The sequence below is a fragment of the Monodon monoceros genome, unplaced genomic scaffold (genome assembly GCF_005190385.1).
Source record: "Monodon monoceros isolate NGI ecotype Baffin Bay Population unplaced genomic scaffold, NGI_Narwhal_1 Super_Scaffold_5, whole genome shotgun sequence".
In the NCBI taxonomy this organism is placed as follows: domain Eukaryota; kingdom Metazoa; phylum Chordata; class Mammalia; order Artiodactyla; family Monodontidae; genus Monodon; species Monodon monoceros.
In genome coordinates, this window is record NW_021703782.1 from 63,070,211 (window position 1) to 63,088,291 (window position 18,081).

The 18,081-nt window shown below is 43.6% G+C and overlaps 1 protein-coding gene across 2 annotated transcripts in view; it reads left to right on the forward strand.

Moving 5' to 3' along the window:
• The window catches only part of PIP5K1B (phosphatidylinositol-4-phosphate 5-kinase type 1 beta), a 328,934-nt gene that overhangs the window by 21,225 nt on the left and 289,628 nt on the right, over positions 1–18,081 (forward strand). The window contains exon 1 of one of the 2 annotated variants that reach the window (XM_029202076.1): positions 13,720–13,750. The exons of the other annotated variant lie outside the window; for it this stretch is intronic. The gene's annotated coding sequence lies outside the window, so the exon portion shown is untranslated. Of the gene's footprint in view, positions 1–13,719; positions 13,751–18,081 lie in introns of those variants that run through there. 2 annotated transcript variants of the gene reach the window in all.

Consider the following 18,081-nt stretch of genomic DNA (forward strand, 5'->3'; position numbering starts at 1 on the left):
GAGGAGATAAGCATTTTATTTGTACTTCTCTGACGGGACTTACCGCCTTTCAGTGTGTATTTTCAGTTATTTGCAGGCCTGTCTTGTCTTCCCTGCTGAATTGAAAGTTCCCTGAAGGCAGAAAGATCTCTTGTTTATTTTTTTAATAAAACTTGTCCAAAGCAATTCCCTTTATCCCAAAGTCTTGCTGACAGAATGAATTATATGGATAACTTTTGCTTAATAGGACTGTTCAAGGAGTATCCGAAACTCTGTATTCGTTTGGGTTTTGGCGTATTTGGGATTCAAAGGAAGTTCATTCCCTCACCATTTCTAACTTAATCCTCTGCTAGCATTTTCCCTTTCGTCTGCTTAGGAATCAGCTACGGTATGTTTTAGTCTTCATTCAGATTTTTTTTGGAAACTCAGAACTATAGCTATGTACTGTTTGCAAAGGGACATCATTAGAGGAGGCACTGGTCCCAAATCTGATAGCTAAACCAGACATGTGGGTCTGGTAAACAGAAGCTGGTGGGGCCCAAAAGATGAGTAATTAACACGTCTAAGAGATGGAGGAAGGACAGTGTTTTTCCCTGGGCAAAGCTTTCTGCGAGGCTTAGAGTTCAGTAGCAGCTGGCATGAGAGTGATGGCAGGAACTGGGCAGAGCAGAGAGGTCTGCCTGTCCCTTAGGCAAAGCCTGGTGATTTTTTTTTTTTTTTTTTTTTTTTTTTGCGGTACGCGGGCCTCTCACTGCTGTGGCCTCTCCGTTGCGGAGCACAGGCTCCAGACGCGCAGGCCCAGCGGCCATGGCTCACGGACCCAGCCTCTCCGCGGCATGTGGGATCCTCCCAGACTGGGGCACAAACCCGTGTCCCCTGTATCGGCAGGCGGACTCTCAACCACTGCGCCACCAGGGAAGCCCCAGGCATCCTTTAAAAGCTCATCGTCTGGTGGTGCTGCTAGTGATGATGATGATGAAAAAATTGGAGGCTTATACCAGTTTTGACGCTTTGCACCTGCTGAGGAGTTCAGCACCGCCTTCCTCTCATAGAAAGGACAGTGGTTTAATTTAGCCATGGGCTACAAGGTGACCGTAAATACTCATGTACTTGTGTAATTGAATTGGTGGTAAACTTATTTTTAGAACTCTTCTAAGAAGCTGATCATCCAACCACAAAATTGCCAGGGGGAAATGAGAAGCAGATGGCTGAAGAGGACCTCGCTGTGTTTTCCGTGCCCATATGGGATGGTGCTGGGTGCTGGTTGCTCCTCTAGCAGGGTGCCTTCCTTCTGCCCAGTTTCCTCAAAGTGTATGAGCCAGCCCGGCACTGCAGTCCCAACTGTCCAGACTTGCATATTTTGTTTTCCTCTGTTGGTTCATTCTGTGTCCATCAGCCCTCCGACTGGTTCATGTGTGAAGAACGATGGCTAACCACAGTGCTTGCTAAAGAATTGGTTTATGATACAGCTTTATTGAGGTAGACTTTATATGCCAAAATTTCACCTATTTTAAGTATGTATTCGGAGGACTTTTAGTAAATTTATACAGTGGTGCAACCATCATTACATCCAGTTTTAGAACATTTCTGTCACCCCAAAAGTTATCTGGTACCCCTTTTGCAGCCAATTCACCCTTTCCCATTCAGCCCCAGGCAGCCCCTGAAAATGATTTATTTTTCAGTCAAAATGCAAATAAGGACTTTGGTGATGCACAAAGTCAGGATATATACAATGGAATTACTAAAATAAATCCATGGAGAGACATTTGCGCAAATAATTGCACATATAACATACTATTTCCTAAAGACTTGTTTTACAGTACTGTCTCCCATGAGTCCTATTGTCTGTGCTGTAAACAAACTCTGTGATTTTTAGGTTTTTTGGGAGGAGGGACAATTGAATAAAAATATTCTCAGTCCATTTGAGGTCCACAGACCAAGGGTTTTTTTGTTTTTTTTTTAAAGTTCTTATCGGAGTATAGTTGATTTACAGTGTTGTATAGTTTCAGTTGTACAGCAGAGTGAACCAGTTATACATATATCCACTGTTTTTTTCCTTTTAAGATTCTTTTCCCATATAGGCCATTACAGAGTATTGAGTAGAATTCCCTGTGCTATACAGCAGGTTCTTATCAGTTTTTTTTTTTTTTTAGTTATTTTATTTTTGGCTGCATTTGGTCTTCGTTGCTGCGCGCGGGCTTTCTCTAGTTGCGGCGAGCGGAGGCTACTCTTCGTTGCAGTGAGCGGGCTTCTCATTGTGGTGGCTTCTCTTGTTGCGGAGCACGGGCTCTAGGCGTGTGGGCTTCAGTACTTGTGGCATGTGGGCTCAGTAGTTGTGACTCGCGGGCTCTAGAGTGCAGGCTCAGTAGTTGTGGCGCAGGGGCTTAGTTGCTCCGCGGCATGTGGTACCTTCCCGGACGAGGGCTTGAACCCCTGTCCCCTGCACTGGCAGGCAGATTCTTAAACACTGCGCCACCAGGGAAGCCCTAGTTATCTATTTTATATACAATAATGGGTATATGTCAGTCCCAACCTCCTGATTTACCCTCCCCCTCCTTATCCCCCAGTAACTATAAGTTTGTTTTCTAAATCTGTGACTCTACTTCTGTTTTGTAAATAAGTTCATTTGTACCCTTTTTTTAAAATTCCACATATAAATGATATCATATTTGTCTTTCTGTGTGCAACTTACTTCACTAAGTATGACAATTTCTAGGTCCATCCATGTTGCTGCAAATGGCATTATTTTATTCTTTTTTATGGCTGAGTAATATTCCAGTGTATATATGTACCACATCTTCTTTATCCATTCCTCTATTGATGGACATTTAGGTTGCTTCCATCTTCTGGCTATTGTAAATAGCGCTGCAATGAACATTGGGGTGCACGTGTCTTTTTGAATTATGGTTTTCTCTGGGTATATGCCCAGTAGTGGGATTGCTAGGTCGTATGGTAGTTCTATTTTTAGTTTTTTAAGGTACCTCCATACTGTTCTCCATAGTGTCTATATCAATTTACATTCCCACCGACAGTGCAAGAGTGTTCCCTTTTCTCCACACCCTCTCCAACATTTATTGTTTGTAGGTTTTCTGATGATCGCCATTCTAACGGGTGTGAGGTGATACCTCATTGTAGTTTTGATTTGCATTTCTCTAATAATTAGTGATGCTGAGCCTCTTTTCATGTGCTTTTTGGCCATCAGACCAAGATTTAAAATTTTCCTTCTGGGATCACCACTTACTAAAATACCTAGACTCTGTAAAAGATCAGTTAACTAGTAAGTGTGTATTAGGAGGCAGTGGATGTACTGAGGTGATTAAGAGCTTGAATTTGGGTTCATATTCAGGCTCTGCAACTTGCATGTAACCCTAGTGAAGTCAATCAGCTCCTTTATTCCTCAGCATTGCAGCTCTAAAGTGGAGGTAATTATGTGCCTACCTCATTGTTGGCAGATTAAACACTCAGTGGCAAGCTTTCAAATATTTGCTGATGTTTACGGGGCAGTTTGAATGATCAGTGCACGAAGCGTATACAGAAAAGTAGATAGAGGAGTTCTCCCCAATGAGGAGCTTGCAGTGTAGTTGAGGAGAGAATGCTCATGAAACCAGTGGTGCTAAGAATGCAAAGTGAGTAAGGTGGGGTTTAGGAGAGTTCAGAGAAGGGGAAGATCACTCCTGTGTGGGAGGCACACAAGATTAATGAAGCTGGAAGAAACAAGAGAATAGGGAAGTGGCCTAGATGGGAGGGAAGGACAACAAGAACAAAGGCTCAAAGCTGCACCCAGCATGTCTCTACTGCTTGGTTAAGGACTTTTAGCCAGTGAGGACTGGTGTTAGCAGGCAGGTGGTCCAGAATGTGCCAAGTGGACCCTATATGGCAGGTCCTACTCCTTTCCCCCATACTTCTTTTCTTTAACATGGGGGTTGATGTTTGCCCCCAGGGCTTCCTGCCCAAGTGGTCCTGAGACTCACAGGAATGGGCTTGTCTCTCCCATCCATGGAAGAGAAGAGGAGAAACAGGATTGATAAAGAGGGAGGAACACGCTTATCTGTAAACCTACAGTCTGATGGAGGAGCCATTCTGCAGAGCGTTTGGTGAAGTTAAAAAGAAAAAAAACCAAAGCATCAGTTTGACTGTTGTGGGGACATTCTGCTAACCAGACAGATGGAGACTAAAGCTGAGGATACGTTGTTGACACAAACTGCAAAACTGGAAGAGGCAGTAGGAGATGGCTATCTCAGCTTCTGCGGGCTGGATAATTGGGCTAAAAAAAATCGAATACCTTGTGACCTTTTTTGGGTCATGTCTCAGAATAAAACAAAGGAAGTTGTTATATTAGACTTAACATTAACCGCTAAGGCAGAATCACTTTATGAGGTGGAAGATGGAGGAGCCTTTGAAGACAGTGATTATGATCTCTTGAAATTATTTTTAGCACATTTTGAGATTTAGAGAACTCTCCAGAAGATAGTATAGAGGATTCTTGTATACTTCACACAGAGTTTTCCCTGTCATTGTCTTTCATGAGTATGGTACGTTTGTCCCAATTCATGAACCAATGCTGATACATAATTATTAACTAACGTCCATACTTTATTCAGATTTACTGTTTTTCCCTGCTGTTTTTTTGTTCATCTCGTCTGGGACGGCACATTACATCTAGTTGTCACGTCTCTCTAGGCTCTTATTGGTTGTGACCGTTTCTCAGATTTTTTTGTTTTTGATGATCTTGACAATTTTGAGAATTACTGTTTGGAAGGAAGTCACTATTTGCAGCCCACACTTAAAGAGTGGGGAGTTAACGTTTCTCTTCTTTTAAGGAGGTGTCCCTATAAAAATTATGTGGCATTTTTCTGTGTGACAGATTTGTCTGTTCTCCATTTGTTTATTTATTCAATCATTTATTTATATCACTATGGACTCGTATTTGTTATACTTTGAGTTACAATCCGGGCCATGATTAGGGGCTAGAATTCCTGAAATTGAGGTGTCGGCAGGGCTGTGTTCCTTCTGGAGGCTCTAGGGGAGAATATCTTGCCTTTTCCAGCTTCGAGAGGCACCTGTACACTGTGACTCATGGCCCCTTCCTCTGTCTTTTTTATTTTTAATTTTTAAAAAATTTTTGGCTGCGCCCTGTGGCATGCGGGATCTTACTTCCCTGACCAGGGATCAAACCCGTGCCCCCTGCAGTGGAAGCGCAGAGTCTTAACCACTGGACCCCCAGGGAACTCCCCCCTTCCTCTATCTTTAAAGCCAGTAGCATAGCATCTCCACATCTCTCACCTCCCTCCTCCCCACTTCAGTCTCTCTGTCTCTCACCTCTGCTTCTGTCATCACATCTCCTTTTCCGACTTCGACCCTCCTGCCTCCCTCTAAAGTGGACACGTGATTACATTGGGCTCACCTGTATAATTCAGGATAATCTCCCCCTCTAGAAATTCTTAATTTATTCACATCTGGAGAGTTCCTTTTACTATGTAAGGTAGCATATTCAGAGGTTCTGGGATTGGGGGTAGCTGTCTTTGTTGTGGGGCAGGGGCGTTATTTGGCCTACTGCAGTTGGTATTTTGTGGTTCATAGCCATTGCCGTCGTTGGACACTTAGACTGTATCCAGTTTGGGCTATTATGAGATGCCTAAAGACATATTTTTGTATACTTGTATCGTCTTTTCTTTTTGCAATGTGTCCCTTAAGATAAATGTACAAGTGTAGGGTTCCTGGAGCAAAGGGCATGAATATCTTGTATTTGCTCTCCAAATACAAGTACATTTCTGGTAAATATAAGTATGTCCATTCCTCTACAACCTCATGAACATTACTTTGATCCCTTAAAAGGTATGTTCCTATGGTTTGTTATAAAATGACATTTCATTGTTGTGTTCATTTAATTTCTTGACTGGCTAGGTTGCACATTTTTGGTGCACGCGCGTGTGTGTCCAAGTGTGTAAGGTGTGTGGTGTGTCATTTGTATTTTGAGAATAGTATCTTAGTTTGCTTTGCTCTTTAGTTGTATATGGAGCTAGAAGAATAGAGACAGAGGCGGACTCTTGCTTAAGTAAGTGTGTAAGGCGGGTATCAATAGATGACGTATACAGAACTATCTTGCTTTCATTTCTCCATCGAAGAGAATGATCTTCAAAATGGAACAGAATTAAGAGGGATTTTAGAAGACAGTGTAGGATCATCTAGGTAAGTTGAATGAGTTCACATCTCTAGGGCCCACTAGATTGTGTCTCAGGGTGTTGAAAGAGTTAGCAGATAGCATCTCTGCGTCACTGCCAGTGATTGTTGAGTAAATCTTGGAGAGTGGGAGAGGTTCCAGAAGACCAGAGACATGCAAATGTTCTGTATAGCTTTTGAAAAAGTTGAATTCCTAAAGCTGTTAATGTGGAAAAGCTCCCTTGCAAAAATTCTGCATTATTATCGTACAAATGATTTATGAGCCTGTAGAAGACACTGCATTGATCCCTAGGAACCAGTATAATTTTACTAATGTGTAGTGACTGATTTATCACATTTTTTTAAGATAAGGGTTTTAGATTGGTAGAGTAAGAAAATGTCATAGACATTGAAGCATCTGATAAAAATCTCCCACAGGTCTCCTTATGCACTTAATAGAGAAAAGTTGGAGGATGATGGAATAATTACATTCACAGTTGATTCTGTTCATATGCCATAGCATAATTAATGACTGAGTGTCGGCCTGGAAAGAAGTTTCTAGTGTCAGAACTTCAAGTTTTTCTTTGGCCCCAACTTAAGAAAGCTCCTTAGGATTTGGATAGAAATCTAAAAAGTCGTATATTTTATGTGATTGACGAGGCAGAGTTCAGTGGGTTAGCTAAACCTATAGAATAAGGATTCACACTATGCAGTACATACCCACCAATGATGAAAATACACCAACTAGATAAATTTAATAGAAGTGATGAGAATTTTTAAAAACTGAGGTTTTTAGAATTGAAATTGCAGTTCACTTTCCTCCTTCTTTGGCTTTCTTGAATTTCCCCCAATTAAAAATGAAAGCAGTAGTACTTGTATGGTGAAAATTATTATTTTATTTCATGTATGATGGGAGAATGGTGGATCCACCTATATATGGTTGATATGAGAGCAAGGTATAATATAGAAATTGCTGGAATGAGAGGAAAATATCTGGGTGCTAACCCTGGCACTGCCATGAACTAGTTGGCATCTTGGGCGAGCAGTTGGCATCACCTTTCTGGGTCTGAGTTTTCTTATCTGAAAGTCGGGGATGGCAAAGGGTGAGGTGAAGCTAATTGCTTTGCCCCATTCCCGCTCTCAGGTTCCATCAGGCTGTTACAAGTTCATCCTCCTGTTCCTTGGTAAGTTTGGCCAAATTTCTAGACTAAATGGAACCTTCCAGACTTTTCTGGATTAAACAGACCCTTTCAGGCCCTCTCTGAAAGGGGCTCCATTTTCTTTTAATCTGCAGGTTCCTTCAGGTCTCCCTCCTTCAAGGTTCTGTTAGCCCATCCTTTTTTCAACCCTTTAATCCAAGGGTTATGAAGCACTGTACTTGGGCCCCCTTTGATCTTAGGAAGACCAACATCTTTTTTTGTTTAGGGCTCAGGCCCACCTTTGGGATTTCTGGATGAGCCTGGAGCCTCTCCTTCACCACCCCAAAAAGTTCTCCATGGCTTTACCCAAGGGCACTTGCCTTCAGCATCTCCATCCTCCATCAGTCTACCCTGGACCATCCTGGCGACCACTGGCTCCTGGTCCTTGACTCTTCTCCTAGCTATCTTCCCAGCACCATTATTTTGATTTAGTTGTAGCCATAATGAATGTTTAATTTTGAACTTTTAAACTTCATATTGGTTCTCATTTGTATCTTCATGTTATCATTTCTAAAGGGGTTGAGAATATTTCATGTGCCTTAATTTATTCTTGTCTAATTTCCCCCTACCATTAGTCACCAAGTAAGATCTAGTGTTTTTACTTTTGCTTTTATAGAGTACAATGTATTATGCACCTTCATACAACCTAGCCTTTTGCTCCTTTTGTCTTATTGACTTAGATTAAATTCTCAGAGTTGATTCTTTTTATTTTATTTTTTTAATTGAAGTATAGTTGATTTACGTTGTGTTACTTTTGCTTTACAGCAAAGTGATTCAGATATATATATACACTTTTTAATATTCTTTTCCATGATGGTTTATCACAGGATACCACATATAGTTCCCTGTGCTATACAGTAGGACCTTGTTGTTTATCCGTTCTATATATAAATAGTTTGTGCCTGCTAATCCCAAACTCCCAGTCCATCCCTCCCCCAGCCCCCTCCCTCTTGGCAACCACAAGTCTGTTCTCTATATCCGTGAGTCTGTTTCCTGGATAGGTTCATTTAAATTCTGAATTCTCCGAGATGAGAGTCTGATTGAGAGGTACATTGGTAGGATCCTTGTTGCATTTTAAGTGTCTTTGACTGACGAAATAAAGAAGAGAGATCACTTCGGCACATTGCATTCTTTCCTTAAAACTTCCAGATATTTAAGAATTTGGCATTTATGGTTAAACATATAAAATTCAGTCTCCTTCTAGGGCTTCCCTCAATACTGAAGTAAGTTTGGTAGGAGGAATATTTTGCAACCTGAAATATCTCAGGTTGCAGTACTTTTCAGCCTGCTCTTACCTAAATTTCTCCTTGGAGTCTTATACCATAAATTCTTCCAGTGTCAGCAATTTCACATTTTCGCAGCCCGTGTTAGGTCCTTCCTGCTCTGCTATGCCTGTGCATGCTCTAAGCTTTGCCTTATTTCGCATGACGTGCGCAGCTAACTTCAGATTCTAATTCTAGGTTAATTACTGCTTGACCCAGGCAACTGCTGTATTGTCCAGACTCCTGCACGCTCTCTGCCCAGCATAAGTATATCTTGGGTTGCCTATTATGTTTCTGGTTAGCACACTGGGCAGGAAACAAGCTAGCTGCTGTGCCTGTGACCAGGGTTAGAGTCTTTGCTTACCTGAAGCAGTTCTTTGACTTGCCACCTGTGGCCCGTCCTCTGCTACTGTGTCCTTGGAGGCCACCTCCCCACCGCTTGCCGAAAAAGCTTTCCCAGCCCCACCAGCTCAAGATAAGCAGAGCAAAATAGGAAGACACTTCTGTGTGGCCCATGGCTGCTCTGTACTTGTGTTTGCATCAGATGTCTGAATTTTCTCCCTTAAGAAATGAAGGAGCTTGAAACTGATCTTTTTGTCAGATTTAGATGATGCTTTGTTCCTAACAAGGTTTCATGTTTATAAATAGGAAGTACTTAAAGCCTTTAGGATGTGAGAGCTTCTAAAGAAGGTTTTCAGTCTGTCTGCTTTTTCTACGTGTTTTGGGGCTGGATAAATGTTAAGTAGTTCTAATACAGCATGATATGGTGGAATGGAAGTTAAGTGACTGTTGTATGTGATGTTAGCAACAGTGGAAGATGGAAAATAAGCCACTTCTTCCCCCATCGTCACAGAGATGCCTGGCCTACGGACAGAGGTGCCTTCTGATGTATGTTCATCTCGAAAGTCTCTGAAGGTGGGTTTCTATGCAATGCAGGAGTAAAAAGTGTAACCAGAACTCTGGTTCAGTAGCTCTGACGAAGTCACCAGAGCTCCTTTAGCAACTGAGTTGTTTGCATGTCATAAAACTATATGACTCTAGGCAAATATTTATATAGTGAGAAGTATAGGTGTGCACAGTAAGACTTTCTCCTTTCTTATGGAGTATTTCCTTCTGAAGTTCATTAGTCCCTGACTCCAGGACACCGTGATGTCATGGGAGTGGCACAGGCCATACATGTCACAAGATCTGAGTTCAAGCCACAGTGTGGCTAGTTCTGCATTAGTTGGAAGACTTCAGGCTCATAAGTCACCTGAGGGACCAGAGGTGTTTTCCCTATAAAATTAAGAGGGGTTGGAAGAAGTGTTGGATTAGGTCATTTCTAAGAATCTTTTTCTTTAAAATCTCTTATTCGAGTTTCTAAATTCCATTTTACCCCCTTATTTATTTATTTTTTTTATTTTTTGAAGGTACGCGGGCCTCTCACTGTTGCGGCCTCTCCCGCTGCGGAGCACAGGCTCCGGACGCGCAGGCTCAGCGGCCATGGCTCACGGGCTCAGCCGCTCCACGGCATGTGGGATCTTCCCAGACCGGGGCACGAACCCATGTCCCCTGCATCGGCAGGTGGACTCCCAACCACTGCGCCACCAGGGAAGCCCATTTTACCCCTTTTAATATAGTTACTTATTCATTTAACCAAACTTGGGAAATACAGAAAATTATAAATAAACCAACACATATACACACAAACACACCCTGTATTTCCATAACACAGACAAAATAATTGTTCATGTTTTGGAGTCTTTTTCCTTCTAGTCTTTTTTCTAAACAGATATGTAAGGATATATAAAACATAGCGTGTACATGTATTTCAAAATTGAAATCATACCGTATATACATTTTCATGAAATGACTTCTGTTTCATTTAACATTGTATCATAAGTATGGTCCCAGGTCATCCCAGTAGCGCTCAGAGTTTTATGCAAAACCAGATTCCCTTGGTCATTTCTGCAGTTTCTTTTGACTTTTCCATATTAGAGACAACATTATAGGAACTGGCCAAGCTGCATACACTTAGCTCGTGAACATACTGTAAGTCCAAACAGCCAGCCTCTGCCATTCCAAAGACAAGCAGGGCGGAATACCCCAGAGCACTCTGTGCCTTTTTGCTGCCCATTGCATGAAGTCAGAGTGGGCACGGCCAGGGGTCAGACTGAGGCTGACAGATAACCCCTACAAAATTGCGTATGCATGGTGACCCATCGGGGTCTCAAATGACCTCCACAAATAGTTTTAATTTGTGCACAACCAGGTGAAACAGGGCTGACGCTGGGAAAAGTGAGAAAGGAGGTGAAGTTGGTAACCAAGGCCTTTCTTCCTGTGCCCTGCTCCACACCCATGCCTCGTCCCCTTTGACACCCCCCCCTCCCCTCCCCCAGTTCTCTCTGTCTCCTCTGTGGGCCTGCTGCATTTTGTTCACGCTGCAGATAAAGTTCCTATCTCACGTTAACTGGAAGTTGTTGGATGTGGGGAGGGGCAGGGTAGGTTATAAGAAAGAAGAAATTGTCTCCCCACTTTCTACATCAATGAATTTCCAAGTGGAAAGCTAATCTTAGCTAAGGTTAGAAGATCATGTGAAGATGAACTGGTCAACATTTAAAAATCATTTTCTACTATTTTTTGTTTGCTGGTGTGTAGTATTTCAACTACATTATAGGTCATGTTGGTTTTGAGTGACTTACCTGAAACTTAAACCCCAGGGAGCCTACATTAGGAAATACTCCATTCAGTGGGAAGTTTTACTACATCACTAGATGAGCTTTCAGGCACCTTCTAGTTCTGAAATTCGACGATTTATAGCATTGTTCCTATGGGAAAATGCATTCCAAGTTCCAAAGAGCTGAGTCTTAGGTATCAGCTCCTTGAAGAGTTGTGGACCACTGATGTATAATATCATCTTTAGATGCAGGTAGGTGTATGCGATTCTCTTTATGTGTAGATAATGGTAATAAAACTGCTGTTTAAGCCCATATTATGTGTCAGATACTATAATCAGAGCCCCCGTACATTCCCTCGCTCTCTGCACAGTGGTTCTTTGAGGTAGGCATTATGATCTCCATTTTACAGATGAGGAAGCTGAGGCCCAGCAGAACCAAGATATGACGGGCTGCAGACCTGTCCAACTCCAAATCTTGTGACCTTTCTTCTTTGGTGCCTGATGCCTCCCAACCATCTGCTAGTGAACCTTTCCTCTTTCTGCTTTGCCCCCAAAGGTCCTTCCACAAGAGAGGTGAAAGTCAATTCTTTTCAGTGTATCTATTTTAAAGCAGTATTATTCCCTTTGAGAGACCCAAAACATGGATTCCCTTAGACGGAGTCACATACCATGATGGATCTTTGCTGTTGCTTAGTGGGGGTGAATGGCCAGTTGACCTGGTCTCAGGGGCCTGTTGAAAGAGTAGCCTTAGAAAAATCTTTTATACAAAGTAACACTAAAGTATCCAGTTATAAGAGTCAAATACACACACTAAAATTGGTAGAGAGTAGAATGGTGTAGTCAAAAATGATGGACAGCAGGTTTCTCCCTTTTTTAAAACATATTCAATTACAGTATTCACATAAATCTAGCTTGAAATGTAAGCCAAGATATTCGTTTGTTTGTTCATTCACTTATCAGCCATAGGACTTTATTGAACCCTCTTAGGTACCAGATTCCATGCTAGGCCCCAAACGACGCAAAACATATGAGACACAGTCTCTGCCTTCATGGAGCTCAAAACTTAGCGAACGCAGGCCCAGAAATACCTTTTAAAATTATCTTGATTTTAAATGAACTCTCATCAAAGTAGAGCATATATATCTTGTATAGCATGTATTTGGTACCAATATTTCCAATAACATAAAGACTAGTCCAGTATGTGTCGATTCTCTAAAACCAACTCACATATAATGATGCTGAAACTGTTGATTTTGCACATTTGCTTGACCAAAGTGTCAGTTTATTTATTTATTTCTTTGCGGTACGTGGGCCTCTCACTGTTGTGGCCTCTCCCGTTGCGGAGCACAGGCTCCGGACGCGCAGGCTCAGCGGCCATGGCTCACGGGCCCAGCCGCGCCGCGGCATGTGGGATCTTCCCGGACCGGGGCACGAACCCGTGTCCCCTGCATCGGCAGGCGGACTCTCAACCACTGTGCCACCAGGGAAGCCCCAAAGTGTCAGTTTATTGAAGATGAGTTCTGTTTTACTGCTCTGCATTCTAAGATATGCTTCTCATGACACAAAGACAAAGGGAAACTGAATGGAGGGAGTTAGAGAGGCCGCCATTTTGGGATTGATACCCTTGGGTTTACCGCTGGGTGTGAGTTGAGGTTCTGGGCTTCTCAGCTGGGTCTCAGTAGAAGGAATCCTATTAGAGTGATGTCTAAGGAGAAGACCGGTGAGGCTCCAAGTTGGGAACTCAGTCAGAGACTATTTCACACAGATCAGAGCTGAGCATGGTGGTGGCTCCCGGTGGCAGGGATCCCTTCCTGGACCGTGTGTGTATTTCTGGAAGAGCAGGAGGGTGTTGGGGACAAGAACTCTGCTGTGGGCAACAGGTCAGTAGCTTCAGCTCCTGCAGACTCTGCATGGCCCTCCCAAGGCTGGAGGGTGTTACAAGGGGAACCCAAAACCCGTAGGGATCTTCATGTTCAAATTGGGACACAGTGGACCTCATTTCTGGAAAGTACACTTTCCGTGAGGTGTGCTGCCACAAATCGTTCCGTGTATAATGTGCCTCCAAGTAGATTTTGTGGGAGAGAATGGGCAAGGGGGGAGGGAGAGAACCAACTTTATCTAGTTGTCAAAAACCAACTTTATCTAGTTTCCCACTCTCTCATTAAAATTTATTCAGTGGAAAGCATTTCCCCTGTTTCTGGATGAAAACATATCCCATGACTATTCTGATTCGTCTTACATAATAAAAAGTCCCAGTTTAATGTGCCAAATACTGAAAATGTCTTGTGTCATCTCACAGTCAGAGCTCCCAACTTCAACTTCATTCCTACTTAGCCTGCCCCCCTTCCTCCAGGGAGGGCCTGTTGCAGTGAGAAGGGGCTGGGGTTGAATGCTTTCCCTCTTGCTTACTCAGTAGCTATTGCTTCTGGCTTGGTCAGGGATGAGGGGGACAAGAAGGGGCTCAGGAAAAGTTTGATTGGCAGGCAGAATCACAGGTGAGCCGCCTTTGTGTTGTAAGTGTCTAGAATCGGTTCTTTCTCTGATGGGACCCTTTTGTGGCTCCTCAGAGATGCCCCCTTACCTTGTCTCTGGGGACCTCTTACCTCCAGTTTCTTTGGTGTGACTGCTGCACTCTGTCCTTTCATAGACTCTGGAAAGCCCCCTGGTCCATGTGGACTCCTGTCTCCTGGGTTCCATTGTTGTGCAAGAGGTGGCCCTTGTTGGGCAGAGCCTGAGATAGCCCCATACATGTGCTCAGGGTGTGGTCCGTGTCTGGTCTTTGGGAAAGACTCACACATCTTTGCTCCCGCAAACTTGGGGGGTGCAAGCCGATCCCAGTGCAACTGTTATTTCCTCTGGCTTGTCCATCAGCATCCAGCCAGCCTACTTCTAGTCCTTTAAATTTCTTAAGTAGAAGTCATCAACAACGTTACCGTGTCTCCCACTTTGCAGGAGTCTCCCGCTCTCCTAGGCCCCTCACTAGGCTAGCAGAGGAGGGCTGGTACTTCTGCCTCTTCCGAAATCTTTTACCCTATGACCAGAGCTGCAGCCAGCTTGCTTCAATCATTCCCTCCTTTTAGCTACCAACAGGCTGGCCCATCTGCACCCTCACTGTGGGTGAGGAGCTGAAGGTCAGTGAAAATAGTTTGGGACCATTGTCCTTTGAAGAATTGCATCCAGGCCTGGCACTTCACTTTGGAATCTGATATCTAGTCTTAGTGGTTGCCATGTCCATTTTGATATCCTGTAATACTCTTCTGGGAGGCCGTGCTTACCAGACCCCCGATTTTGCCCTAGTTTCTTCCTCTCTCTCTTTTTTCTCTCAGTACTTTTTATTGAAGAGAAGTAACAGTACATGGACGAGTAGGTTATTGTATACAACAAATTCTTCAGACACATAGTTCAGCGTTCTTCCCAGCTTGTGCCTTTACATTCTAGTTTATCAAAGTGTTTGTAATAGATTCTCAGTGCAGAAGAGATCAGCTCTGCCTGGTTCTCTCTCTCTTTCTCTCTTTTTCTCCCTCCCCATCTCCCCATTCTCTCTTTCTTCTTTTCCCTCCCCCGCCTCTTTTCTTGGTAGTTGTTTGGCACGACGAGAGGATTTTCTAAGACATTTATTTAAAGTTTTTTTAAAGTTATTTTATTTTGGGCCGCATTGGGTCTTCGTTGCTGCGCGCAGGCTTTCTCTAGTTGCGGCGTGCAGCGGCTACTTAGATTTCCCCCTAATCTTCTGCCACTGCATCCCCTTTATTTCCTTCACAACACATACTTAGTATCTTCCTCTCCCATCAAATTGGAAGCCCTACAAAGGAAAAGTTCATACCTGTTTTATTCAGTAATATATACCTAACTGGTGCTCACTAAATATTTGTTGAATAAATGAGTGAAGGCATGAATAACCAAGTCAACTAAAGCCATCATTTCCCAAATGCATCTCTTCTTTCGTGTGAACTATTAACATCTGGGGGCTTGGTTGCATGGGATGCACCTGTGGGGTTTAGGAAGTGCTGATGGCTTAACTTTTGGTGTACTTTTCATTATTGTCCCTTTCCCCCCTTCACTCCCACTTTTTTCTCACTCTTTTTTTAAAAATTTAATTTAATTTTTATTTATTTTTGGCTGCGTTGGGCCTTCGTTGCTGCGTGCAGGCTTTCTCCAGTTGCCGCGAGCAGGGCTACTCTTTGTTGTGGCGCGCGGGCTTCTCATTGCACCGGCTTCTCTTGTTGCGGAGCACGGACTCTAGGCCTGAGGACTTCAGTAGTTGTGGCACGTGGGCTCAGTAGTTGTGGTGCACGGTCTTGGTTGCTCCGCAGCACATGGCATCTTCCCGGACCAGGGATCGAACCCATGTCCCCGGCGTTGGCAGGCAGATTCTCAACCACTGCGCCACCAGAGAAGTTCCTTTTTTCACTGTTTTCTAACAGGAACTTAGTTTGAGGCTGGCAGGGCCACCGCCCCATTTTCCAGGTAACCACAGCAAAAGGAGGAGGACTTAGGGGTGAGATCATGGAAGGGGTTACTGGCCAGTGTGGCCCAGAGATCAGCACTGCCAGCTCTCTCCTGGGCTTTTCCCTGTCGTCACAGCTGTCCTCTGGCCTTGCAGCAAGGCTGTGGTCTGGCTTACCACTTCCAAATCACACAAAGGTGACAGCAGCCCAGCCGCCATTTGGAATGCAAAGACTTGTTCCCCGCCCAGAGTCTATTGTGCGTGGTGCAAAGCAAGAGAATCTCTAAGAGTCATCCCTAGGAAAGTGGTGCGTTTGCAGGTGGCACGTCCCCTCCCTGTGCTCAGCCCACATAGTTGGAGGCTCCTGGGCCTGCTTCCTGAGGGAACAGTAGCAGCTGGATTCTGAAGGAAGGTGTTGGGCTTGGACTGGGGTAGGCTGGGCAATTGCCTTAGCTTTCATTCTCTCCCAGCTGCTCACCAGACTGCCCTGACCCTGGCCACAGTCAGAGAACTTTACATTCTTGAATGTTTTACTGGCACAGGGCCCCTGGGGCAGTCCAGGCTCCCTGAGGCGACAGCCTTGAGGTGCTCACTCAGGAGGAGGGAAGCTTATCTCATAAGTACACATTCTTCTGCTCTGTCCTATCTGGTTATTATCACATCGAAACTGCAGCTGTTGACGTTTGCTTTATTACTGTCTGTTGATTGTGCAGTAATAGACCATCAATTTCTTTGGTTAGTTATTACTGCCTTGTCATTTTTTTTTTTTTTTTTTTTTTTGCGGTAGGCGGGTCTCTCACTGTTGTGGCCTCTCCCAGTTGCTGAGCACAGGCTCCGGACGCGCAGGCCCAGCGGCCATGGCTCACGGGCCCAGCTGCTCCGTGGCATGTGGGATCTTCCCGGACCGGGGCACGAACCCGTGTCCCCCGCATCGGCAGGCGGACTCTCACCCACAGCGCCACCAGGGAAGCCCTGCCTTGTCATTTTAAAGTGCTCACTGCAACATGGCAGTATTTTACTTGCTGCTGTCTTTTTGATGATTATCATTATGTATACTAACAATAAATGCCTTACATTTGAGAGGTGCTTCAGAGTTAGTAGAGCATTTTCATTTTGTTATCTCATTTGGCTTTTTTATAGGAAAATCCAAGTAGGCAACTTATTTTAGGAGAGTGGGAGGTAAGGTTTTTATCCTAGGTATTACTTTACTACAAATTTGGCATAATTAGTTTCTACACCAAGTATTTCTTACATTAGTAGTAAAAATTAAAAAGTGAATTTAAAATTTTTATGGCCTCCATTTCTTTAACACTTCTTTTCAAACTTCAAAAAGTAGAATAGTAGAGGACAGATTCTGTCCAGGGACGTGTAAAATAAATCATAGTTTCTTGGCTAGGTGCCACTACTCTAGGAATTGAACCAGATTATGGTTTAACACTACATCTATCATAAAGAAATGGGTTGTCTACCCCAGAGTTTGCTTAGCATAGAGGTCTCCGTTTCTTTGTCTTTGTTCATATTGAGGTGAAATTCACACGACATAAAATGAACCATGTTAAAATGAAAAACGGAGGCAACCACCACCTCTATCTAATTCTGAAACATTTTCATCACTTTAAAATAAAACCTCATACCACTGAGCAGTTACTTCCCATTCTCCATTCCCTGTAGCCCTAGGCAACCAGTAATCTGCTGTTTCTATGGATTTAACTATTCTGGACGTTTCATATAAATGGAATCATACAATATGTGTCCTTTTGTGTCTGGCTTCTTTCACTTAGCAAGTTTTTAAGGTTCATCCATGTTGTAGCATCCATGCATACTTCATTCCTTTGAATGGCTGCATATCCAATATTTTTAATATGAAAAAATTTGTGGGGTTACGAAAACTCCAATATCTACCCACACATAGACCCACCATATCCTTCCCTCCATTGGCAATAACTTCCTCTCACCATAAGCTTGGGATTTTAGTCCATTATAATGTACATATCCTGAAGGAACCTGTGCAGTTAAAGCTGTAATTTGTAGCATATTACGTAAGACTCAGGAAGAAGGCTGTAGGCTGATCTGTGCAAGGCTTAGACGTAACTCTTTGTACACTAAGATACCTCCAAGGGGGATAAGAAATGATCACTAGGGGCTTTCCTGGTGGCGCAGTGGTTGAGAGTCCGCCTGCCGATGCAGGGGACAGGGGTTTGTGCCCCGGTCCGGGAAGATCCCACATGCCACGGTGCGGCTGGGCCTGTGAGCCATGGCCAATGAGCCTGTGCGTCCGGAGCCTGTGCTCCGCAATGGAAAAGGCCACAACAGTAAGAGGCCTGCGTACCGCAAAAAAAAAAAAAAAAAAAAAAAAAAGAATCGCTAAATTATGTAAAG